Source organism: Taudactylus pleione, unplaced genomic scaffold, assembly GCF_031769625.1.
Source record: "Taudactylus pleione unplaced genomic scaffold, aTauple2 ptg000593l, whole genome shotgun sequence".
In the NCBI taxonomy this organism is placed as follows: Eukaryota; Metazoa; Chordata; class Amphibia; order Anura; family Myobatrachidae; genus Taudactylus; species Taudactylus pleione.
In genome coordinates this window covers 516,675-540,190 of record NW_028284995.1, presented here as the reverse complement: position 1 = coordinate 540,190, position 23,516 = coordinate 516,675, and the positions used below count along the sequence as shown (strand labels likewise).

At 31.9% G+C, this 23,516-nt stretch overlaps 25 non-coding genes across 25 annotated transcripts; all 25 read right to left on the bottom strand.

Annotated features, from left to right (window-relative positions):
- Nucleotides 1-48: 48 nt before the first annotated feature.
- TRNAF-GAA (transfer RNA phenylalanine (anticodon GAA)) lies at nt 49-121 on the bottom strand. Its single transcript has one exon. It is a non-coding gene; the product is annotated as a tRNA-Phe (tRNA).
- Nucleotides 122-1,028: 907 nt separating this feature from the next.
- On the bottom strand, nt 1,029-1,101 carry TRNAF-GAA (transfer RNA phenylalanine (anticodon GAA)). The gene has a single exon. It is a non-coding gene; the product is annotated as a tRNA-Phe (tRNA).
- An 888-nt stretch (nt 1,102-1,989) lies between these two features.
- Nucleotides 1,990-2,062, bottom strand: TRNAF-GAA (transfer RNA phenylalanine (anticodon GAA)). Its single transcript has one exon. It is a non-coding gene; the product is annotated as a tRNA-Phe (tRNA).
- Nucleotides 2,063-2,969: 907 nt separating this feature from the next.
- TRNAF-GAA (transfer RNA phenylalanine (anticodon GAA)) lies at nt 2,970-3,042 on the bottom strand. The gene has a single exon. It is a non-coding gene; the product is annotated as a tRNA-Phe (tRNA).
- An 888-nt stretch (nt 3,043-3,930) lies between these two features.
- TRNAF-GAA (transfer RNA phenylalanine (anticodon GAA)) lies at nt 3,931-4,003 on the bottom strand. Its single transcript has one exon. It is a non-coding gene; the product is annotated as a tRNA-Phe (tRNA).
- Nucleotides 4,004-4,429: 426 nt separating this feature from the next.
- On the bottom strand, nt 4,430-4,502 carry TRNAF-GAA (transfer RNA phenylalanine (anticodon GAA)). Its single transcript has one exon. It is a non-coding gene; the product is annotated as a tRNA-Phe (tRNA).
- A 1,868-nt stretch (nt 4,503-6,370) lies between these two features.
- On the bottom strand, nt 6,371-6,443 carry TRNAF-GAA (transfer RNA phenylalanine (anticodon GAA)). The gene has a single exon. It is a non-coding gene; the product is annotated as a tRNA-Phe (tRNA).
- An 888-nt stretch (nt 6,444-7,331) lies between these two features.
- On the bottom strand, nt 7,332-7,404 carry TRNAF-GAA (transfer RNA phenylalanine (anticodon GAA)). Its single transcript has one exon. It is a non-coding gene; the product is annotated as a tRNA-Phe (tRNA).
- Nucleotides 7,405-7,830: 426 nt separating this feature from the next.
- Nucleotides 7,831-7,903, bottom strand: TRNAF-GAA (transfer RNA phenylalanine (anticodon GAA)). Its single transcript has one exon. It is a non-coding gene; the product is annotated as a tRNA-Phe (tRNA).
- A 1,868-nt stretch (nt 7,904-9,771) lies between these two features.
- On the bottom strand, nt 9,772-9,844 carry TRNAF-GAA (transfer RNA phenylalanine (anticodon GAA)). The gene has a single exon. It is a non-coding gene; the product is annotated as a tRNA-Phe (tRNA).
- Nucleotides 9,845-10,270: 426 nt separating this feature from the next.
- TRNAF-GAA (transfer RNA phenylalanine (anticodon GAA)) lies at nt 10,271-10,343 on the bottom strand. The gene has a single exon. It is a non-coding gene; the product is annotated as a tRNA-Phe (tRNA).
- Nucleotides 10,344-11,231: 888 nt separating this feature from the next.
- TRNAF-GAA (transfer RNA phenylalanine (anticodon GAA)) lies at nt 11,232-11,304 on the bottom strand. The gene has a single exon. It is a non-coding gene; the product is annotated as a tRNA-Phe (tRNA).
- A 907-nt stretch (nt 11,305-12,211) lies between these two features.
- On the bottom strand, nt 12,212-12,284 carry TRNAF-GAA (transfer RNA phenylalanine (anticodon GAA)). The gene has a single exon. It is a non-coding gene; the product is annotated as a tRNA-Phe (tRNA).
- Nucleotides 12,285-13,172: 888 nt separating this feature from the next.
- Nucleotides 13,173-13,245, bottom strand: TRNAF-GAA (transfer RNA phenylalanine (anticodon GAA)). The gene has a single exon. It is a non-coding gene; the product is annotated as a tRNA-Phe (tRNA).
- A 426-nt stretch (nt 13,246-13,671) lies between these two features.
- Nucleotides 13,672-13,744, bottom strand: TRNAF-GAA (transfer RNA phenylalanine (anticodon GAA)). Its single transcript has one exon. It is a non-coding gene; the product is annotated as a tRNA-Phe (tRNA).
- Nucleotides 13,745-14,632: 888 nt separating this feature from the next.
- TRNAF-GAA (transfer RNA phenylalanine (anticodon GAA)) lies at nt 14,633-14,705 on the bottom strand. Its single transcript has one exon. It is a non-coding gene; the product is annotated as a tRNA-Phe (tRNA).
- A 906-nt stretch (nt 14,706-15,611) lies between these two features.
- On the bottom strand, nt 15,612-15,684 carry TRNAF-GAA (transfer RNA phenylalanine (anticodon GAA)). The gene has a single exon. It is a non-coding gene; the product is annotated as a tRNA-Phe (tRNA).
- A 907-nt stretch (nt 15,685-16,591) lies between these two features.
- TRNAF-GAA (transfer RNA phenylalanine (anticodon GAA)) lies at nt 16,592-16,664 on the bottom strand. Its single transcript has one exon. It is a non-coding gene; the product is annotated as a tRNA-Phe (tRNA).
- An 888-nt stretch (nt 16,665-17,552) lies between these two features.
- On the bottom strand, nt 17,553-17,625 carry TRNAF-GAA (transfer RNA phenylalanine (anticodon GAA)). Its single transcript has one exon. It is a non-coding gene; the product is annotated as a tRNA-Phe (tRNA).
- A 426-nt stretch (nt 17,626-18,051) lies between these two features.
- Nucleotides 18,052-18,124, bottom strand: TRNAF-GAA (transfer RNA phenylalanine (anticodon GAA)). Its single transcript has one exon. It is a non-coding gene; the product is annotated as a tRNA-Phe (tRNA).
- An 888-nt stretch (nt 18,125-19,012) lies between these two features.
- On the bottom strand, nt 19,013-19,085 carry TRNAF-GAA (transfer RNA phenylalanine (anticodon GAA)). Its single transcript has one exon. It is a non-coding gene; the product is annotated as a tRNA-Phe (tRNA).
- A 1,867-nt stretch (nt 19,086-20,952) lies between these two features.
- On the bottom strand, nt 20,953-21,025 carry TRNAF-GAA (transfer RNA phenylalanine (anticodon GAA)). The gene has a single exon. It is a non-coding gene; the product is annotated as a tRNA-Phe (tRNA).
- Nucleotides 21,026-21,932: 907 nt separating this feature from the next.
- Nucleotides 21,933-22,005, bottom strand: TRNAF-GAA (transfer RNA phenylalanine (anticodon GAA)). The gene has a single exon. It is a non-coding gene; the product is annotated as a tRNA-Phe (tRNA).
- Nucleotides 22,006-22,893: 888 nt separating this feature from the next.
- Nucleotides 22,894-22,966, bottom strand: TRNAF-GAA (transfer RNA phenylalanine (anticodon GAA)). The gene has a single exon. It is a non-coding gene; the product is annotated as a tRNA-Phe (tRNA).
- A 407-nt stretch (nt 22,967-23,373) lies between these two features.
- On the bottom strand, nt 23,374-23,446 carry TRNAF-GAA (transfer RNA phenylalanine (anticodon GAA)). Its single transcript has one exon. It is a non-coding gene; the product is annotated as a tRNA-Phe (tRNA).
- Between the last annotated feature and the right edge of the window lie 70 nt (nt 23,447-23,516).

The following is a 23,516-nucleotide window of genomic DNA, read 5'->3' as shown; positions in this document are numbered from 1 at the left end:
TTAAATTCTGATCACTACTCAAGGAAAAAAGAAAAATGCACTCAAACATGCCGAAACCCGGGATCAAACCAGGAACCTTTAGATCTTCAGTCTAACGCTCTCCCAACTGAGCTATTTCGGCAAGGACAGTGTATGGCAAAAGTCACTAAGACCTCAACTGAGCTATGTTTGCATGGTTACACAAGGTTAAGTATCAATATTTTTCTGTCATCATGATTGCATGAAATGAAGAGAAAAGATGTGTTTTATACTGTAAATATATAAATTACAAACCCTTAATCGTACATTTAAGTAAAAGTTTTAACAAATTGTGGTCAGGAAGCAGCTAGTTTACTTCAAATTTTCTTAATAGAGTAGCATGATGGACAACATGAAAACAATTTTTAAGCTGTATTTATGCACCGTGTTGTTAAATAAACATTCTCATCATTTAGAAGTTACTACTGAATACTCAACTATGTTAAGAAACGATGTTGTTTACATTTGAAATACTTAAAAACTGATAACTGCTCAAGGAAAGAAGAAAAAAGGTACTGAAACATGCTGAAACTCGGGACCTTTAGATCTTCAGTCTAACGCTCTCCCAACTGAGCTATTTTGGCAAAGTCTGTGTATGGCAAAAGTCACTAAGACCTCAACTGAGCTATGTTTGCATGGTTACACAAGGTTAAGTATCAATATTTTTCTGTCATCATGATTGCATGAATTGAAAAGAAAATATGTGTTTTATACTATAAATATATCCATTACAAACCCTTAATCATACATTTAAGTAAAAGCTTTAACAAATTGTGGTCAGGAAGCTTTGTTAGATTACTTAAAATTTTCATAATAGTTAGAGTAGCATGACTTACAACATGAAAACAATATTTAAGCTGTATTTATGCACCGTGTTGTTAATTAAACATTCTCATCATTTAGAAGTTACTACTGAATACTCAACTATGTTAAGAAATGATGTTGATTAAATTTGAAATAATTAAATTCTGATCACTACTCAATGAAAAAAGAAAAAATGCACTCACACATGCCGAAACCCGGGATCGAACCAGGGACCTTTAGATCTTCAGTCTAACGCTCTCCCAACTGAGCTATTTCGGCAAGGTCGGTGTATGGCAAAAGTCACTAAGACCTCAACTGAGCTATGTTTGCATGGTTACACAAGGTTAAATATCAATATTTTTCTGTCATCATGATTGCATGAAATGAATTGAAAAGATATGTTTTATACTGTAAATATATAAATTACAAACCCTTAATCGTACATTTAAGTAAAAGTTTTAACAAATTGTTGTCCGGAAGCAGTTAGTTTACTTCAAATTTTCTTAATAGAGTAACATGATGGACAACATGAAAAAAAATTTTAAGCTGTATTTATGCACCGTGTTGTTAAATAAACATTCTCATCATTTAGAAGTTACTACTGAATACTCAACTATGTTAAGAAATGATGTTGTTTACATTTGAAATACTTAAAAACTGATAACTGCTCAAGGAAAGAAGAAAAAAGGTACTGAAACATGCTGAAACTCAGGACCTTTAGATCTTCAGTCTAATGCTCTCCCAACTGAGCTACTTCGGCAAAGTCTGTGTATGGCAAATGTCACTAAGACCTCAACTGAGCTATGTTTGCATGGTTACACAAGGTTTAGTATCAATATTTTTCTGTCTTCATGATTGCATGAAATGAAAAGAAAATATGTGTTTTATACTGTATAACCCTTAATTATACATTTAAGTAAAAGTATTAACAAATTGTGGTCAGGAAGCATTGTTAGATTACTTAAATTTTTCATAATAGAGTAGCATGACGGACAACATGAAAACAATATTTAAGCTGTATTTATGCACCGTGTTGTTAAATAAACATTCTCATCATTTAGAAGTTACTACTGAATACTCAACTATATTAAGAAATGATGTTGTTTAAATTTGAAATAATTAAATTCTGATCACTACTCAAGGAAAAAAGAAAAATGCACTCAAACATGCCGAAACCCGGGATCGAACCAGGGACCTTTAAATCTTCAGTCTAACGCTCTCCCAACTGAGCTATTTCGGCAAGGTCGGAGTATGGCATAAGTCACTAAGACCTCAACTGAGCTATGTTTGCATGGTTACACAAGGTTAAGTATCAATATTTTTCTGTCATCATGATTGCATGAAATGAAGAGAAAAGATGTGTTTTATACTGTAAATATATAAATTACAAACCCTTAATCGTACATTTAAGTAAAAGTTTTAACAAATTGTGGTCAGGAAGCAGTTAGTTTACTTCAAATTTTCTTAATAGAGTAGCATGATGGACAACATGAAAACAATTTTTAAGCTGAATTTATGCACCGTGTTGTTAACTAAACATTCTCATCATTTAGAAGTTACTACTGGATACTCAACTATGTTAAGAAACGATGTTGTTTACATTTGAAATACTTAAAAACTGATAACTGCTCAAGGAAAGAAGAAAAAAGGTACTGAAACATGTTGAAACTCGGGACCTTTAGATCTTCAGTCTAATGCTCTCCCAACTGAGCTATTTCAGCAAAGTCTGTGTATGGCAAAAGTCACTAAGACCTCAACTGAGCTATGTTTGCATGGTTACACAAGGTTTAGTATCAATATTTTTCTGTCATCATGATTGCATGAATTGAAAAGAAAATATGTGTTTTATACTATAAATATATCCATTACAAACCCTTAATCATATATTTAAGTAAAAGCTTTAACAAATTGTGGTCAGGAAGCATTGTTAGATTACTTCAAATTTTCATAATAGTTAGAGTAGCATGACTTACAACATGAAAACAATATTTAAGCTGTATTTATGCACCGTGTTGTTAATTAAACATTCTCATCATTTAGAAGTTACTACTGAATACTCAACTATGTTAAGAAATGATGTTGATTAAATTTGAAATAATTAAATTCTGATCACTACTCAATGAAAAAAGAAAAAATGCACTCAAACAAGCCGAAACCCGGGATCGAACCAGGGACCTTTAGATCTTCAGTCTAACGCTCTCCCATCTGAGCTATTTCGGCAAAGTCGGTGTATGGCAAAAGTCACTAAGACCTCAACTGAGCTATGTTTGCATGGTTACACAAGGTTAAGTATCAATATTTTTCTGTCATCATGATTGCATGAAATGAATTGAAAAGATATGTTTTATACTGTAAATATATAAATTACAAACCCTTAATCGTACATTTAAGTAAAAAATTTAACAAATTGTGGTCAGGAAGCAGTTAGTTTACTTCAAATTTTCATAATAGAGTAGCATGATGGACAACATGAAAACAATTTTTAAGCTGTATTTATGCACCGTGTTGTTAAATAAACATTCTCATCATTTAGAAGTTACTACTGAATACTCAACTATGTTAAGAAACGATGTTGTTTACATTTGAAATACTTAAAAACTGATAACTGCTCAAGGAAAGAAGAAAAAGGTACTAAAACATGCTGAAACTCGGGACCTTTAGATCTTCAGTCTAACGCTCTCCCAACTGAGCTATTTTGGCAATGTCTGTGTATGGCAAAAGTCACTAAGACCTCAACTGAGCTATGTTTGCATGGTTAGACAAGGTTTAGTATCAATATTTTTCTGTCATCATGATTGCATGAAATGAAAAGAAAATATGTGTTTTATACTGTATAACCCTTAATTATACATTTAAGTAAAAGTATTAACAAATTGTGGTCAGGAAGCATTGTTAGATTACTTCAATTTTTCATAATAGAGTAGCATGAAGGACAACATGAAAACAATATTTAAGCTGTATTTATGCACCGTGTTGTTAAATAAACATTCTCATCATTTAGAAGTTACTACTGAATACTCAACTATGTTAAGAAATGATGTTGATTAAATTTGAAATAATTAAATTCTGATCACTACTCAATGAAAAAAGAAAAAATGCACTCAAACATGCCGAAACCCGGGATCGAACCAGGGACCTTTAGATCTTCAGTCTAACGCTCTCCCATCTGAGCTATTTCGGCAAGGTCGGTGTATGGCAAAAGTCACTAAGACCTCAACTGAGCTATGTTTGCATGGTTACACAAGGTTAAGCATCAATATTTTTCTGTCATCATGATTGCATGAATTGAAAAGAAAATATGTGTTTTATACTATAAATATATCCATTACAAACCCTTAATCATACATTTAAGTAAAAGCTTTAACAAATTGTGGTCAGGAAGCTTTGTTAGATTACTTAAAATTTTCATAATAGTTAGAGTAGCATGACTTACAACATGAAAACAATATTTAAGCTGTATTTATGCACCGTGTTGTTAATTAAACATTCTCATCATTTAGAAGTTACTACTGAATACTCAACTATGTTAAGAAATGATGTTGATTAAATTTGAAATAATTAAATTCTGATCACTACTCAATGAAAAAAGAAAAAATGCACTCACACATGCCGAAACCCGGGATCGAACCAGGGACCTTTAGATCTTCAGTCTAACGCTCTCCCAACTGAGCTATTTCGGTAAGGTCGGTGTATGGCAAAAGTCACTAAGACCTCAACTGAGCTATGTTTGCATGGTTACACAAGGTTAAATATCAATATTTTTCTGTCATCATGATTGCATGAAATGAATTGAAAAGATATGTTTTATACTGTAAATATATAAATTACAAACCCTTAATCGTACATTTAAGTAAAAGTTTTAACAAATTGTTGTCCGGAAGCAGTTAGTTTACTTCAAATTTTCTTAATAGAGTAACATGATGGACAACATGAAAAAAAATTTTAAGCTGTATTTATGCACCGTGTTGTTAAATAAACATTCTCATCATTTAGAAGTTACTACTGAATACTCAACTATGTTAAGAAATGATGTTGTTTACATTTGAAATACTTAAAAACTGATAACTGCTCAAGGAAAGAAGAAAAAAGGTACTGAAACATGCTGAAACTCAGGACCTTTAGATCTTCAGTCTAATGCTCTCCCAACTGAGCTACTTCGGCAAAGTCTGTGTATGGCAAATGTCACTAAGACCTCAACTGAGCTATGTTTGCATGGTTACACAAGGTTTAGTATCAATATTTTTCTGTCATCATGATTGCATGAAATGAAAAGAAAATATGTGTTTTATACTGTATAACCCTTAATTATACATTTAAGTAAAAGTATTAACAAATTGTGGTCAGGAAGCATTGTTAGATTACTTAAATTTTTCATAATAGAGTAGCATGACGGACAACATGAAAACAATATTTAAGCTGTATTTATGCACCGTGTTGTTAAATAAACATTCTCATCATTTAGAAGTTACTACTGAATACTCAACTATATTAAGAAATGATGTTGTTTAAATTTGAAATAATTAAATTCTGATCACTACTCAAGGAAAAAAGAAAAATGCACTCAAACATGCCGAAACCCAGGATCGAACCAGGGACCTTTAGACCTTCAGTCTAACGCTCTCCCAACTGAGCTATTTCGGCAAGGTCGGAGTATGGCATAAGTCACTAAGACCTCAACTGAGCTATGTTTGCATGGTTACACAAGGTTAAGTATCAATATTTTTCTGTCATCATGATTGCATGAAATGAAGAGAAAAGATGTGTTTTATACTGTAAATATATAAATTACAAACCCTTAATCGTACATTTAAGTAAAAGTTTTAACAAATTGTGGTCAGGAAGCAGTTAGTTTACTTCAAATTTTCTTAATAGAGTAGCATGATGGACAACATGAAAACAATTTTTAAGCTGTATTTATGCACCGTGTTGTTAACTAAACATTCTCATCATTTAGAAGTTACTACTGGATACTCAACTATGTTAAGAAACGATGTTGTTTACATTTGAAATACTTAAAAACTGATAACTGCTCAAGGAAAGAAGAAAAAAGGTACTGAAACATGTTGAAACTCGGGACCTTTAGATCTTCAGTCTAATGCTCTCCCAACTGAGCTATTTCAGCAAAGTCTGTGTATGGCAAAAGTCACTAAGACCTCAACTGAGCTATGTTTGCATGGTTACACAAGGTTTAGTATCAATATTTTTCTGTCATCATGATTGCATGAATTGAAAAGAAAATATGTGTTTTATACTATAAATATATCCATTACAAACCCTTAATCATATATTTAAGTAAAAGCTTTAACAAATTGTGGTCAGGAAGCATTGTTAGATTACTTCAAATTTTCATAATAGTTAGAGTAGCATGACTTACAACATGAAAACAATATTTAAGCTGTATTTATGCACCGTGTTGTTAATTAAACATTCTCATCATTTAGAAGTTACTACTGAATACTCAACTATGTTAAGAAATGATGTTGATTAAATTTGAAATAATTAAATTCTGATCACTACTCAATGAAAAAAGAAAAAATGCACTCAAACAAGCCGAAACCCGGGATCGAACCAGGGACCTTTAGATCTTCAGTCTAACGCTCTCCCATCTGAGCTATTTCGGCAAAGTCGGTGTATGGCAAAAGTCACTAAGACCTCAACTGAGCTATGTTTGCATGGTTACACAAGGTTAAGTATCAATATTTTTCTGTCATCATGATTGCATGAAATGAATTGAAAAGATATGTTTTATACTGTAAATATATAAATTACAAACCCTTAATCGTACATTTAAGTAAAAAATTTAACAAATTGTGGTCAGGAAGCAGTTAGTTTACTTCAAATTTTCATAATAGAGTAGCATGATGGACAACATGAAAACAATTTTTAAGCTGTATTTATGCACCGTGTTGTTAAATAAACATTCTCATCATTTAGAAGTTACTACTGAATACTCAACTATGTTAAGAAACGATGTTGTTTACATTTGAAATACTTAAAAACTGATAACTGCTCAAGGAAAGAAGAAAAAGGTACTAAAACATGCTGAAACTCGGGACCTTTAGATCTTCAGTCTAACGCTCTCCCAACTGAGCTATTTTGGCAATGTCTGTGTATGGCAAAAGTCACTAAGACCTCAACTGAGCTATGTTTGCATGGTTAGACAAGGTTTAGTATCAATATTTTTCTGTCATCATGATTGCATGAAATGAAAAGAAAATATGTGTTTTATACTGTATAACCCTTAATTATACATTTAAGTAAAAGTATTAACAAATTGTGGTCAGGAAGCATTGTTAGATTACTTCAATTTTTCATAATAGAGTAGCATGAAGGACAACATGAAAACAATATTTAAGCTGTATTTATGCACCGTGTTGTTAAATAAACATTCTCATCATTTAGAAGTTACTACTGAATACTCAACTATGTTAAGAAATGATGTTGATTAAATTTGAAATAATTAAATTCTGATCACTACTCAATGAAAAAAGAAAAAATGCACTCAAACATGCCGAAACCCGGGATCGAACCAGGGACCTTTAGATCTTCAGTCTAACGCTCTCCCATCTGAGCTATTTCGGCAAGGTCGGTGTATGGCAAAAGTCACTAAGACCTCAACTGAGCTATGTTTGCATGGTTACACAAGGTTAAGCATCAATATTTTTCTGTCATCATGATTGCATGAATTGAAAAGAAAATATGTGTTTTATACTATAAATATATCCATTACAAACCCTTAATCATACATTTAAGTAAAAGCTTTAACAAATTGTGGTCAGGAAGCTTTGTTAGATTACTTAAAATTTTCATAATAGTTAGAGTAGCATGACTTACAACATGAAAACAATATTTAAGCTGTATTTATGCACCGTGTTGTTAATTAAACATTCTCATCATTTAGAAGTTACTACTGAATACTCAACTATGTTAAGAAATGATGTTGATTAAATTTGAAATAATTAAATTCTGATCACTACTCAATGAAAAAAGAAAAAATGCACTCACACATGCCGAAACCCGGGATCGAACCAGGGACCTTTAGATCTTCAGTCTAACGCTCTCCCAACTGAGCTATTTCGGTAAGGTCGGTGTATGGCAAAAGTCACTAAGACCTCAACTGAGCTATGTTTGCATGGTTACACAAGGTTAAATATCAATATTTTTCTGTCATCATGATTGCATGAAATGAATTGAAAAGATATGTTTTATACTGTAAATATATAAATTACAAACCCTTAATCGTACATTTAAGTAAAAGTTTTAACAAATTGTTGTCCGGAAGCAGTTAGTTTACTTCAAATTTTCTTAATAGAGTAACATGATGGACAACATGAAAAAAAATTTTAAGCTGTATTTATGCACCGTGTTGTTAAATAAACATTCTCATCATTTAGAAGTTACTACTGAATACTCAACTATGTTAAGAAATGATGTTGTTTACATTTGAAATACTTAAAAACTGATAACTGCTCAAGGAAAGAAGAAAAAAGGTACTGAAACATGCTGAAACTCAGGACCTTTAGATCTTCAGTCTAATGCTCTCCCAACTGAGCTACTTCGGCAAAGTCTGTGTATGGCAAATGTCACTAAGACCTCAACTGAGCTATGTTTGCATGGTTACACAAGGTTTAGTATCAATATTTTTCTGTCATCATGATTGCATGAAATGAAAAGAAAATATGTGTTTTATACTGTATAACCCTTAATTATACATTTAAGTAAAAGTATTAACAAATTGTGGTCAGGAAGCATTGTTAGATTACTTAAATTTTTCATAATAGAGTAGCATGACGGACAACATGAAAACAATATTTAAGCTGTATTTATGCACCGTGTTGTTAAATAAACATTCTCATCATTTAGAAGTTACTACTGAATACTCAACTATATTAAGAAATGATGTTGTTTAAATTTGAAATAATTAAATTCTGATCACTACTCAAGGAAAAAAGAAAAATGCACTCAAACATGCCGAAACCCAGGATCGAACCAGGGACCTTTAGACCTTCAGTCTAACGCTCTCCCAACTGAGCTATTTCGGCAAGGTCGGAGTATGGCATAAGTCACTAAGACCTCAACTGAGCTATGTTTGCATGGTTACACAAGGTTAAGTATCAATATTTTTCTGTCATCATGATTGCATGAAATGAAGAGAAAAGATGTGTTTTATACTGTAAATATATAAATTACAAACCCTTAATCGTACATTTAAGTAAAAGTTTTAACAAATTGTGGTCAGGAAGCAGTTAGTTTACTTCAAATTTTCTTAATAGAGTAGCATGATGGACAACATGAAAACAATTTTTAAGCTGTATTTATGCACCGTGTTGTTAACTAAACATTCTCATCATTTAGAAGTTACTACTGGATACTCAACTATGTTAAGAAACGATGTTGTTTACATTTGAAATACTTAAAAACTGATAACTGCTCAAGGAAAGAAGAAAAAAGGTACTGAAACATGTTGAAACTCGGGACCTTTAGATCTTCAGTCTAATGCTCTCCCAACTGAGCTATTTCAGCAAAGTCTGTGTATGGCAAAAGTCACTAAGACCTCAACTGAGCTATGTTTGCATGGTTACACAAGGTTTAGTATCAATATTTTTCTGTCATCATGATTGCATGAATTGAAAAGAAAATATGTGTTTTATACTATAAATATATCCATTACAAACCCTTAATCATATATTTAAGTAAAAGCTTTAACAAATTGTGGTCAGGAAGCATTGTTAGATTACTTCAAATTTTCATAATAGTTAGAGTAGCATGACTTACAACATGAAAACAATATTTAAGCTGTATTTATGCACCGTGTTGTTAATTAAACATTCTCATCATTTAGAAGTTACTACTGAATACTCAACTATGTTAAGAAATGATGTTGATTAAATTTGAAATAATTAAATTCTGATCACTACTCAATGAAAAAAGAAAAAATGCACTCAAACATGCCGAAACCCGGGATCGAACCAGGGACCTTTAGATCTTCAGTCTAACGCTCTCCCATCTGAGCTATTTCGGCAAGGTCGGTGTATGGCAAAAGTCACTAAGACCTCAACTGAGCTATGTTTGCATGGTTACACAAGGTTAAGTATCAATATTTTTCTGTCATCATGATTGCATGAATTGAAAAGAAAATATGTGTTTTATACTATAAATATATCCATTACAAACCCTTAATCATACATTTAAGTAAAAGCTTTAACAAATTGTGGTCAGGAAGCTTTGTTAGATTACTTAAAATTTTCATAATAGTTAGAGTAACATGACTTACAACATGAAAACAATATTTAAGCTGTATTTATGCACCGTGTTGTTAATTAAACATTCTCATCATTTAGAAGTTACTACTGAATACTCAACTATGTTAAGAAATGATGTTGATTAAATTTGAAATAATTAAATTCTGATCACTACTCAATGAAAAAAGAAAAAATGCACTCACACATGCCGAAACCCGGGATCGAACCAGGGACCTTTAGATCTTCAGTCTAACGCTCTCCCAACTGAGCTATTTCGGCAAGGTCGGTGTATGGCAAAAGTCACTAAGACCTCCACTGAGCTATGTTTGCATGGTTACACAAGGTTAAATATCAATATTTTTCTGTCATCATGATTGCATGAAATGAATTGAAAAGATATGTTTTATACTGTAAATATATAAATTACAAACCCTTAATCGTACATTTAAGTAAAATTTTTAACAAATTGTTGTCCGGAAGCAGTTAGTATACTTCAAATTTTCTTAATAGAGTAACATGATGGACAACATGAAAAAAATTTTTAAGCTGTATTTATGCACCGTGTTGTTAAATAAACATTCTCATCATTTAGAAGTTACTACTGAATACTCAACTATGTTAAGAAATGATGTTGTTTACATTTGAAATACTTAAAAACTGATAACTGCTCAAGGAAAGAAGAAAAAAGGTACTGAAACATGCTGAAACTCAGGACCTTTAGATCTTCAGTCTAATGCTCTCCCAACTGAGCTACTTCGGCAAAGTCTGTGTATGGCAAATGTCACTAAGACCTCAACTGAGCTATGTTTGCATGGTTACACAAGGTTTAGTATCAATATTTTTCTGTCTTCATGATTGCATGAAATGAAAAGAAAATATGTGTTTTATACTGTATAACCCTTAATTATACATTTAAGTAAAAGTATTAACAAATTGTGGTCAGGAAGCATTGTTAGATTACTTCAATTTTTCATAATAGAGTAGCATGACGGACAACATGAAAACAATATTTAAGCTGTATTTATGCACCGTGTTGTTAAATAAACATTCTCATCATTTAGAAGTTACTACTGAATACTCAACTATATTAAGAAATGATGTTGTTTAAATTTGAAATAATTAAATTCTGATCACTACTCAAGGAAAAAAGAAAAATGCACTCAAACATGCCGAAACCCGGGATCGAACCAGGGACCTTTAGATCTTCAGTCTAACGCTCTCCCAACTGAGCTATTTCGGCAAGGTCGGAGTATGGCATAAGTCACTAAGACCTCAACTGAGCTATGTTTGCATGGTTACACAAGGTTAAGTATCAATATTTTTCTGTCATCATGATTGCATGAAATGAAGAGAAAAGATGTGTTTTATACTGTAAATATATAAATTACAAACCCTTAATCGTACATTTAAGTAAAAGTTTTAACAAATTGTGGTCAGGAAGCAGTTAGTTTACTTCAAATTTTCTTAATAGAGTAGCATGATGGACAACATGAAAACAATTTTTAAGCTGTATTTATGCACCGTGTTGTTAACTAAACATTCTCATCATTTAGAAGTTACTACTGGATACTCAACTATGTTAAGAAACGATGTTGTTTACATTTGAAATACTTAAAAACTGATAACTGCTCAAGGAAAGAAGAAAAAAGGTACTGAAACATGTTGAAACTCGGGACCTTTAGATCTTCAGTCTAATGCTCTCCCAACTGAGCTATTTCAGCAAAGTCTGTGTATGGCAAAAGTCACTAAGACCTCAACTGAGCTATGTTTGCATGGTTACACAAGGTTTAGTATCAATATTTTTCTGTCATCATGATTGCATGAATTGAAAAGAAAATATGTGTTTTATACTATAAATATATCCATTACAAACCCTTAATCATATATTTAAGTAAAAGCTTTAACAAATTGTGGTCAGGAAGCATTGTTAGATTACTTCAAATTTTCATAATAGTTAGAGTAGCATGACTTACAACATGAAAACAATATTTAAGCTGTATTTATGCACCGTGTTGTTAATTAAACATTCTCATCATTTAGAAGTTACTACTGAATACTCAACTATGTTAAGAAATGATGTTGATTAAATTTGAAATAATTAAATTCTGATCACTACTCAATGAAAAAAGAAAAAATGCACTCAAACATGCCGAAACCCGGGATCGAACCAGGGACCTTTAGATCTTCAGTCTAACGCTCTCCCATCTGAGCTATTTCGGCAAAGTCGGTGTATGGCAAAAGTCACTAAGACCTCAACTGAGCTATGTTTGCATGGTTACACAAGGTTAAGTATCAATATTTTTCTGTCATCATGATTGCATGAAATGAATTGAAAAGATATGTTTTATACTGTAAATATATAAATTACAAACCCTTAATCGTACATTTAAGTAAAAAATTTAACAAATTGTGGTCAGGAAGCAGTTAGTTTACTTCAAATTTTCATAATAGAGTAGCATGATGGACAACATGAAAACAATTTTTAAGCTGTATTTATGCACCGTGTTGTTAAATAAACATTCTCATCATTTAGAAGTTACTACTGAATACTCAACTATGTTAAGAAACGATGTTGTTTACATTTGAAATACTTAAAAACTGATAACTGCTCAAGGAAAGAAGAAAAAGGTACTAAAACATGCTGAAACTCGGGACCTTTAGATCTTCAGTCTAACGCTCTCCCAACTGAGCTATTTTGGCAATGTCTGTGTATGGCAAAAGTCACTAAGACCTCAACTGAGCTATGTTTGCATGGTTAGACAAGGTTTAGTATCAATATTTTTCTGTCATCATGATTGCATGAAATGAAAAGAAAATATGTGTTTTATACTGTATAACCCTTAATTATACATTTAAGTAAAAGTATTAACAAATTGTGGTCAGGAAGCATTGTTAGATTACTTCAATTTTTCATAATAGAGTAGCATGAAGGACAACATGAAAACAATATTTAAGCTGTATTTATGCACCGTGTTGTTAAATAAACATTCTCATCATTTAGAAGTTACTACTGAATACTCAACTATGTTAAGAAATGATGTTGATTAAATTTGAAATAATTAAATTCTGATCACTACTCAATGAAAAAAGTAAAAATGCACTCAAACATGCCGAAACCCGGGATCGAACCAGGGACCTTTAGATCTTCAGTCTAACGCTCTCCCATCTGAGCTATTTCGGCAAGGTCGGTGTATGGCAAAAGTCACTAAGACCTCAACTGAGCTATGTTTGCATGGTTACACAAGGTTAAGTATCAATATTTTTCTGTCATCATGATTGCATGAATTGAAAAGAAAATATGTGTTTTATACTATAAATATATCCATTACAAACCCTTAATCATACATTTAAGTAAAAGCTTTAACAAATTGTGGTCAGGAAGCTTTGTTAGATTACTTAAAATTTTCATAATAGTTAGAGTAGCATGACTTACAACATGAAAACAATATTTAAGCTGTATTTATGCACCGTGTTGTTAATTAAACATTCTCATCATTTAGAAGTTACTACTGAATACTCAACTATGTTAAGAAATGATGTTGATTAAATTTGAAATAATTAAATTCTGATCACTACTCAATGAAAAAAGAAAAAATGCACTCACACATGCCGAAACCCGGGATCGAACCAGGGACCTTTAGATCTTCAGTCTAACGCTCTCCCAACTGAGCTATTTCGGTAAGGTCGGTGTATGGCAAAAGTCACTAAGACCTCAACTGAGCTATGTTTGCATGGTTACACAAGGTTAAATATCAATATTTTTCTTTCATCATGATTGCATGAAATGAATTGAAAAGATATGTTTTATACTGTAAATATATAAATTACAAACCCTTAATCGTACATTTAAGTAAAAGTTTTAACAAATTGTTGTCCGGAAGCAGTTAGTTTACTTCAAATTTTCTTAATAGAGTAACATGATGGACAACATGAAAAAAATTTTTAAGCTGTATTTATGCACCGTGTTGTTAAATAAACATTCTCATCATTTAGAAGTTACTACTGAATACTCAACTATGTTAAGAAATGATGTTGTTTACATTTGAAATACTTAAAAACTGATAACTGCTCAAGGAAAGAAGAAAAAAGGTACTGAAACATGCTGAAACTCAGGACCTTTAGATCTTCAGTCTAATGCTCTCCCAACTGAGCTACTTCGGCAAAGTCTGTGTATGGCAAATGTCACTAAGACCTCAACTGAGCTATGTTTGCATGGTTACACAAGGTTTAGTATCAATATTTTTCTGTCATCATGATTGCATGAAATGAAAAGAAAATATGTGTTTTATACTGTATAACCCTTAATTATACATTTAAGTAAAAGTATTAACAAATTGTGGTCAGGAAGCATTGTTAGATTACTTAAATTTTTCATAATAGAGTAGCATGACGGACAACATGAAAACAATATTTAAGCTGTATTTATGCACCGTGTTGTTAAATAAACATTCTCATCATTTAGAAGTTACTACTGAATACTCAACTATATTAAGAAATGATGTTGTTTAAATTTGAAATAATTAAATTCTGATCACTACTCAAGGAAAAAAGAAAAATGCACTCAAACATGCCGAAACCCGGGATCGAACCAGGGACCTTTAGATCTTCAGTCTAACGCTCTCCCACCTGAGCTATTTCGGCAAGGTCGGAGTATGGCATAAGTCACTAAGACCTCAACTGAGCTATGTTTGCATGGTTACACAAGGTTAAGTATCAATATTTTTCTGTCATCATGATTGCATGAAATGAAGAGAAAAGATGTGTTTTATACTGTAAATATATAAATTACAAACCCTTAATCGTACATTTAAGTAAAAGTTTTAACAAATTGTGGTCAGGAAGCAGTTAGTTTACTTCAAATTTTCTTAATAGAGTAGCATGATGGACAACATGAAAACAATTTTTAAGCTGTATTTATGCACCATTTTGTTAACTAAACATTTTCATCATTTAGAAGTTACTACTGAATACTCAACTATGTTAAGAAACGATGTTGTTTACATTTGAAATACTTAAAAACTGATAACTGCTCAAGGAAAGAAGAAAAAAGGTACTGAAACATGTTGAAACTCGGGACCTTTAGATCTTCAGTCTAATGCTCTCCCAACTGAGCTATTTCGGCAAAGTCTGTGTATGGCAAAAGTCACTAAGACCTCAACTGAGCTATGTTTGCATGGTTACACAAGGTTTAGTATCAATATTTTTCTGTCATCATGATTGCATGAATTGAAAAGAAAATATGTGTTTTATACTATAAATATATCCATTACAAACCCTTAATCATACATTTAAGTAAAAGCTTTAACAAATTGTTGTCAGGAAGCATTGTTAGATTACTTCAAATTTTCATAATAGTTAGAGTAGCATGACTTACAATATGAAAACAATATTTAAGCTGTATTTATGCACCATGTTGTTAATTAAACATTCTCATCATTTAGAAGTTACTACTGAATACTCAACTATGTAAAGAAATTATGTTGTTTAAATTTGAAATAATTAAATTCTGATCACTACTCAAGGAAAAAAGAAAAATGCACTCAAACATGCCGAAACCCGGGATCAAACCAGGAACCTTTAGATCTTCAGTCTAACACTCTCCCAACTGAGCTATTTCGGCAAGGTCGGTGTATGGCAAAAGTCACTAAGACCTCAACTGAGCTATGTTTGCATGGTTACACAAGGTTAAGTATCAATATTTTTCTGTCATCATGATTGCATGAAATGAAGAGAAAAGATGTGTTTTATACTGTAAATATATAAATTACATACCCTTAATCGTACATTTAAGTAAAAGTTTTAACAAATTGTGGTCAGGAAGCAGCTAGTTTACTTCAAATTTTCTTAATAGAGTAGCATGATGGACAACATGAAAACAATTTTTAAGCTGTATTTATGCACCGTGTTTTTAAATAAACATTCTCATCATTTAGAAGTTACTACTGAATACTCAACTATGTTAAGAAACGATGTTGTTTACATTTGAAATACTTAAAAACTGATAACTGCTTAAGGAAAGAAGAAAAAAGGTACTGAAACATGCTGAAACTCGGGACCTTTAGATCTTCAGTCTAACGCTCTCCCAACTGAGGTATTTCGGCAAAGTATGTGTATGGCAAAAGTCACTAAGACCTCAACTGAGCTATGTTTGCATGGTTACACAAGGTTTAGTATCAATATTTTTCTGTCATCATGATTGCATGAATTGAAAAGAAAATATGTGTTTTATACTATAAATATATCCATTACAAACCCTTAATCATATATTTAAGTAAAAGCTTTAACAAATTGTGGTCAGGAAGCATTGTTAGATTACTTCAAATTTTCATAATAGTTAGAGTAGCATGACTTACAACATGAAAACAATATTTAAGCTGTATTTATGCACCGTGTTGTTAATTAAACATTCTCATCATTTAGAAGTTACTACTGAATACTCAACTATGTTAAGAAATGATGTTGATTAAATTTGAAATAATTAAATTCTGATCACTACTCAATGAAAAAAGAAAAAATGCACTCACACATGCCGAAACCCGGGATCGAACCAGGGACCTTTAGATCTTCAGTCTAACGCTCTCCCATCTGAGCTATTTCGGCAAAGTCGGTGTATGGCAAAAGTCACTAAGACCTCAACTGAGCTATGTTTGCATGGTTACACAAGGTTAAGTATCAATATTTTTCTGTCATCATGATTGCATGAAATGAATTGAAAAGATATGTTTTATACTGTAAATATATAAATTACAAACCCTTAATCGTACATTTAAGTAAAAAATTTAACAAATTGTGGTCAGGAAGCAGTTAGTTTACTTCAAATTTTCATAATAGAGTAGCATGATGGACAACATGAAAACAATTTTTAAGCTGTATTTATGCACCGTGTTGTTAAATAAACATTCTCATCATTTAGAAGTTACTACTGAATACTCAACTATGTTAAGAAACGATGTTGTTTACATTTGAAATACTTAAAAACTGATAACTGCTCAAGGAAAGAAGAAAAAGGTACTAAAACATGCTGAAACTCGGGACCTTTAGATCTTCAGTCTAACGCTCTCCCAACTGAGCTATTTTGGCAATGTCTGTGTATGGCAAAAGTCACTAAGACCTCAACTGAGCTATGTTTGCATGGTTAGACAAGGTTTAGTATCAATATTTTTCTGTCATCATGATTGCATGAAATGAAAAGAAAATATGTGTTTTATACTGTATAAACCTTAATTATACATTTAAGTAAAAGTATTAACAAATTGTGGTCAGGAAGCATTGTTAGATTACTTCAATTTTTCATAATAGAGTAGCATGAAGGACAACATGAAAACAATATTTAAGCTGTATTTATGCACCGTGTTGTTAAATAAACATTCTCATCATTTAGAAGTTACTACTGAATACTCAACTATGTTAAGAAATGATGTTGATTAAATTTGAAATAATTAAATTCTGATCACTACTCAATGAAAAAAGAAAAAATGCACTCAAACATGCCGAAACCCGGGATCGAACCAGGGACCTTTAGATCTTCAGTCTAACGCTCTCCCATCTGAGCTATTTCGGCAAGGTCGGTGTATGGCAAAAGTCACTAAGACCTCAACTGAGCTATGTTTGCATGGTTACACAAGGTTAAGTATCAATATTTTTCTGTCATCATGATTGCATGAATTGAAAAGAAAATATGTGTTTTATACTATAAATATATCCATTACAAACCCTTAATCATACATTTAAGTAAAAGCTTTAACAAATTGTGGTCAGGAAGCTTTGTTAGATTACTTAAAATTTTCATAATAGTTAGAGTAGCATGACTTACAACATGAAAACAATATTTAAGCTGTATTTATGCACCGTGTTGTTAATTAAACATTCTCATCATTTAGAAGTTACTACTGAATACTCGACTATGTTAAGAAATGATGTTGATTAAATTTTAAATAATTAAATTCTGATCACTACTCAATGAAAAAAGAAAAAATGCACTCACACATGCCGAAACCCGGGATCGAACCAGGGACCTTTAGATCTTCAGTCTAACGCTCTCCCAACTGAGCTATTTCGGCAAGGTCAGTGTATGGCAAAAGTCACTAAGACCTCAACTGAGCTATGTTTGCATGGTTACACAAGGTTAAATATCAATATTTTTCTGTCATCATGATTGCATGAAATGAATTGAAAAGATATGTTTTATACTGTAAATATATAAATTACAAACCCTTAATCGTACATTTAAGTAAAAGTTTTAACAAATTGTTGTCCGGAAGCAGTTAGTTTACTTCAAATTTTTTTAATAGAGTAACATGATGGACAACATGAAAAAAAATTTTAAGCTGTATTTATGCACCGTGTTGTTAAATAAACATTCTCATCATTTAGAAGTTACTACTGAATACTCAACTATGTTAAGAAATGATGTTGTTTACATTTGAAATACTTAAAAACTGATAACTGCTCAAGGAAAGAAGAAAAAAGGTACTGAAACATGCTGAAACTCAGGACCTTTAGATCTTCAGTCTAATGCTCTCCCAACTGAGCTACTTCGGCAAAGTCTGTGTATGGCAAATGTCACTAAGACCTCAACTGAGCTATGTTTGCATGGTTACACAAGGTTTAGTATCAATATTTTTCTGTCATCATGATTGCATGAAATGAAAAGAAAATATGTGTTTTATACTGTATAACCCTTAATTATACATTTAAGTAAAAGTATTAACAAATTGTGGTCAGGAAGCATTGTTAGATTACTTCAATTTTTCATAATAGAGTAGCATGACGGACAACATGAAAACAATATTTAAGCTGTATTTATGCACCGTGTTGTTAAATAAACATTCTCATCATTTAGAAGTTACTACTGAATACTCAACTATATTAAGAAATGATGTTGTTTAAATTTGAAATAATTAAATTCTGATCACTACTCAAGGAAAAAAGAAAAATGCACTCAAACATGCCGAAACCCGGGATCGAACCAGGGACCTTTAGATCTTCAGTCTAACGCTCTCCCACCTGAGCTATTTCGGCAAGGTCGGAGTATGGCATAAGTCACTAAGACCTCAACTGAGCTATGTTTGCATGGTTACACAAGGTTAAGTATCAATATTTTTCTGTCATCATGATTGCATGAAATGAAGAGAAAAGATGTGTTTTATACTGTAAATATATAAATTACAAACCCTTAATCGTACATTTAAGTAAAAGTTTTAACAAATTGTGGTCAGGAAGCAGTTAGTTTACTTCAAATTTTCTTAATAGAGTAGCATGATGGACAACATGAAAACAATTTTTAAGCTGTATTTATGCACCGTGTTGTTAACTAAACATTTTCATCATTTAGAAGTTACTACTGAATACTCAACTATGTTAAGAAACGATGTTGTTTACATTTGAAATACTTAAAAACTGATAACTGCTCAAGGAAAGAAGAAAAAAGGTACTGAAACATGTTGAAACTCGGGACCTTTAGATCTTCAGTCTAATGCTCTCCCAACTGAGCTATTTCGGCAAAGTCTGTGTATGGCAAAAGTCACTAAGACCTCAACTGAGCTATGTTTGCATGGTTACACAAGGTTTAGTATCAATATTTTTCTGTCATCATGATTGCATGAATTGAAAAGAAAATATGTGTTTTATACTATAAATATATCCATTACAAACCCTTAATCATACATTTAAGTAAAAGCTTTAACAAATTGTTGTCAGGAAGCATTGTTAGATTACTTCAAATTTTCATAATAGTTAGAGTAGCATGACTTACAATATGAAAACAATATTTAAGCTGTATTTATGCACCATGTTGTTAATTAAACATTCTCATTATTTAGAAGTTACTACTGAATACTCAACTATGTTAAGAAATGATGTTGATTAAATTTGAAATAATTAAATTCTGATCACTACTCAATGAAAAAAGAAAAAATGCACTCAAACATGCCGAAACCCGGATCGAACCAGGGACCTTTAGATCTTCAGTCTAATGCTCTCCCATCTGAGCTATTTCGGCAAGGTCGGTGTATGGCAAAAGTCACTAAGACCTCAACTGAGCTATGTTTGCATGGTTACACAAGGTTAAGTATCAATATTTTTCTGTCATCATGATTGCATGAAATGAATTGAAAAGATATGTTTTATACTGTAAATATATAAATTACAAACCCTTAATCATACATTTAAGTAAAAAATTTAACAAATTGTGGTCAGGAAGCAGTTAGTTTACTTCAAATTTTCATAATAGAGTAGCATGATGGACAACATGAAAACAATTTTTAAGCTGTATTTATGCACTGTGTTGTTAAATAAACATTCTCATCATTTAGAAGTTACTACTGAATACTCAACTATGTTAAGAAACGATGTTGTTTACATTTGAAATACTTAAAAACTGATAACTGCTCAAGGAAAGAGGAAAAAAGGTACTGAAACATGCTGAAACTCAGGACCTTTAGATCTTCAGTCTAACGCTCTCCCAACTGAGCTATTTCGGCAATGTCTGTGTATGGCAAAAGTCACTAAGACCTCAACTGAGCTATGTTTGCATGGTTAGACAAGGTTTAGTATCAATATTTTTCTGTCATCATGATTGCATGAAATGAAAAGAAAATATGTGTTTTATACTGTATAACCCTTAATTATACATTTAAGTAAAAGTATTAACAAATTGTGGTCAGGAAGCATTGTTAGATTACTTCAATTTTTCATAATAGAGTAGCATGACGGACAACATGAAAACAATATTTAAGCTGTATTTATGCACCGTGTTGTTAAATAAACATTCTCATCATTTAGAAGTTACTACTGAATACTCAACTATATTAAGAAATGATGTTGTTTAAATTTGAAATAATTAAATTCTGATCACTACTCAAGGAAAAAAGAAAAATGCACTCAAACATGCCGAAACCCGGGATCGAACCAGGGACCTTTAGATCTTCAGTCTAACGCTCTCCCAACTGAGCTATTTCGGCAAGGTCGGAGTATGGCATAAGTCACTAAGACCTCAACTGAGCTATGTTTGCATGGTTACACAAGGTTAAGTATCAATATTTTTCTGTCATCATGATTGCATGAAATGAAGAGAAAAGATGTGTTTTATACTGTAAATATATAAATTACAAACCCTTAATCGTACATTTAAGTAAAAGTTTTAACAAATTGTGGTCAGGAAGCAGTTAGTTTACTTCAAATTTTCTTAATAGAGTAGCATGATGGACAACATGAAAACAATTTTTAAGCTGTATTTATGCACCGTGTTGTTAAATAAACATTCTCATCATTTAGAAGTTACTACTGATTACTCAACTATGTTAAGAAACGATGTTGTTTACATTTGAAATACTTAAAAACTGATAACTGCTCAAGGAAAGAAGAAAATAGGTACTGAAAAATGTTGAAACTCGGGACCTTTAGATCTTCAGTCTAATGCTCTCCCAACTGAGCTATTTCGGCAAAGTCTGTGAATGGCAAAAGTCACTAAGACCTCAACTGAGCTATGTTTGCATGGTTACACAAGGTTTAGTATCAATATTTTTCTGTCATCATAATTGCATGAATTGAAAAGAAAATATGTGTTTTATACTATAAATATATCCATTACAAACCCTTAATCATACATTTAAGTAAAAGCTTTAACAAATTGTAGTCAGGAAGCTTTGTTAGATTACTTCAAATTTTCATAATAGTTAGAGTAGCATGACTTACAACATGAAAACAATATTTAAGCTGTATTTATGCACCGTGTTGTTAATTAAACATTCTCATCATTTCGAAGTTACTACTGAATACTCAACTATGTTAAGAAATGATGTTGATTAAATTTGAAATAATTAAATTCTGATCACTACTCAATGAAAAAAGAAAAAATGCACTCAAACATGCCGAAACCCGGGATCGAACCAGGGACCTTTAGATCTTCAGTCTAACGCTCTCCCAACTGAGCTATTTCGGCAAGGTCGGTGTATGGCAAAAGTCACTAAGACCTCAACTGAGCTATGTTTGCATGGTTACACAAGGTTAAGTATCAATATTTTTCTGTCATCATGATTGCATGAAATGAATTGAAAAGATATGTTTTATACTGTAAATATATAAATTACAAACCCTTAATCGTACATTTAAGTAAAAAATTTAACAAATTGTGGTCAGGAAGCAGTTAGTTTACTTCAAATTTTCATAATAGAGTAGCATGATGGACAACATGAAAACAATTTTTAAGCTGTATTTATGCACCGTGTTGTTAAATAAACATTCTCATCATTTAGAAGTTACTACTGAATACTCAACTATGTTAAGAAACGATGTTGTTTACATTTGAAATACTTAAAAACTGATAACTGCTCAAGGAAAGAAGAAAAAGGTACTAAAACATGCTGAAACTCGGGACCTTTAGATCTTCAGTCTAACGCTCTCCCAACTGAGCTATTTTGGCAATGTCTGTGTATGGCAAAAGTCACTAAGACCTCAACTGAGCTATGTTTGCATGGTTAGACAAGGTTTAGTATCAATATTTTTCAGTCATCATGATTGCTTGAAATGAAAAGAAAATATGTGTTTTATACTGTATAACCCTTAATTATACATTTAAGTAAAAGTATTAACAAATTGTGGTCAGGAAGCATTGTTAGATTACTTCAATTTTTCATAATAGAGTAGCATGAAGGACAACATGAAAACAATATTTAAGCTGTATTTATGCACCGTGTTGTTAAATAAACATTCTCATCATTTAGAAGTTACTACTGAATACTCAACTATGTTAAGAAATGATGTTGATTAAATTTGAAATAATTAATTTCTGATCACTACTCAATGAAAAAAGTAAAAATGCACTCAAACATGCCGAAACCCGGGATCGAACCAGGGACCTTTAGATCTTCAGTCTAACGCTCTCCCATCTGAGCTATTTCGGCAAGGTCAGTGTATGGCAAAAGTCACTAAGACCTCAACTGAGCTATGTTTGCATGGTTACACAAGGTTAAGTATCAATATTTTTCTGTCATCATGATTGCATGAAATGAAAAGAAAATATGTGTTTTATACTGTATAACCCTTAATTATACATTTAAGTAAAAGTATTAACAAATTGTGGTCAGGAAGCATTGTTAGATTACTTCAATTTTTCATAATAGAGTAGCATGACGGACAACATGAAAACAATATTTAAGCTGTATTTATGCACCGTGTTGTTAAATAAACATTCTCATCATTTAGAAGTTACTACTGAATACTCAACTATATTAAGAAATGATGTTGTTTAAATTTGAAATAATTAAATTCTGATCACTACTCAAGGAAAAAAGAAAAATGCACTCAAACATGCCGAAACCCGGGATCGAACCAGGGACCTTTAGATCTTCAGTCTAACGCTCTCCCACCTGAGCTATTTCGGCAAGGTCGGAGTATGGCATAAGTCACTAAGACCTCAACTGAGCTATGTTTGCATGGTTACACAAGGTTAAG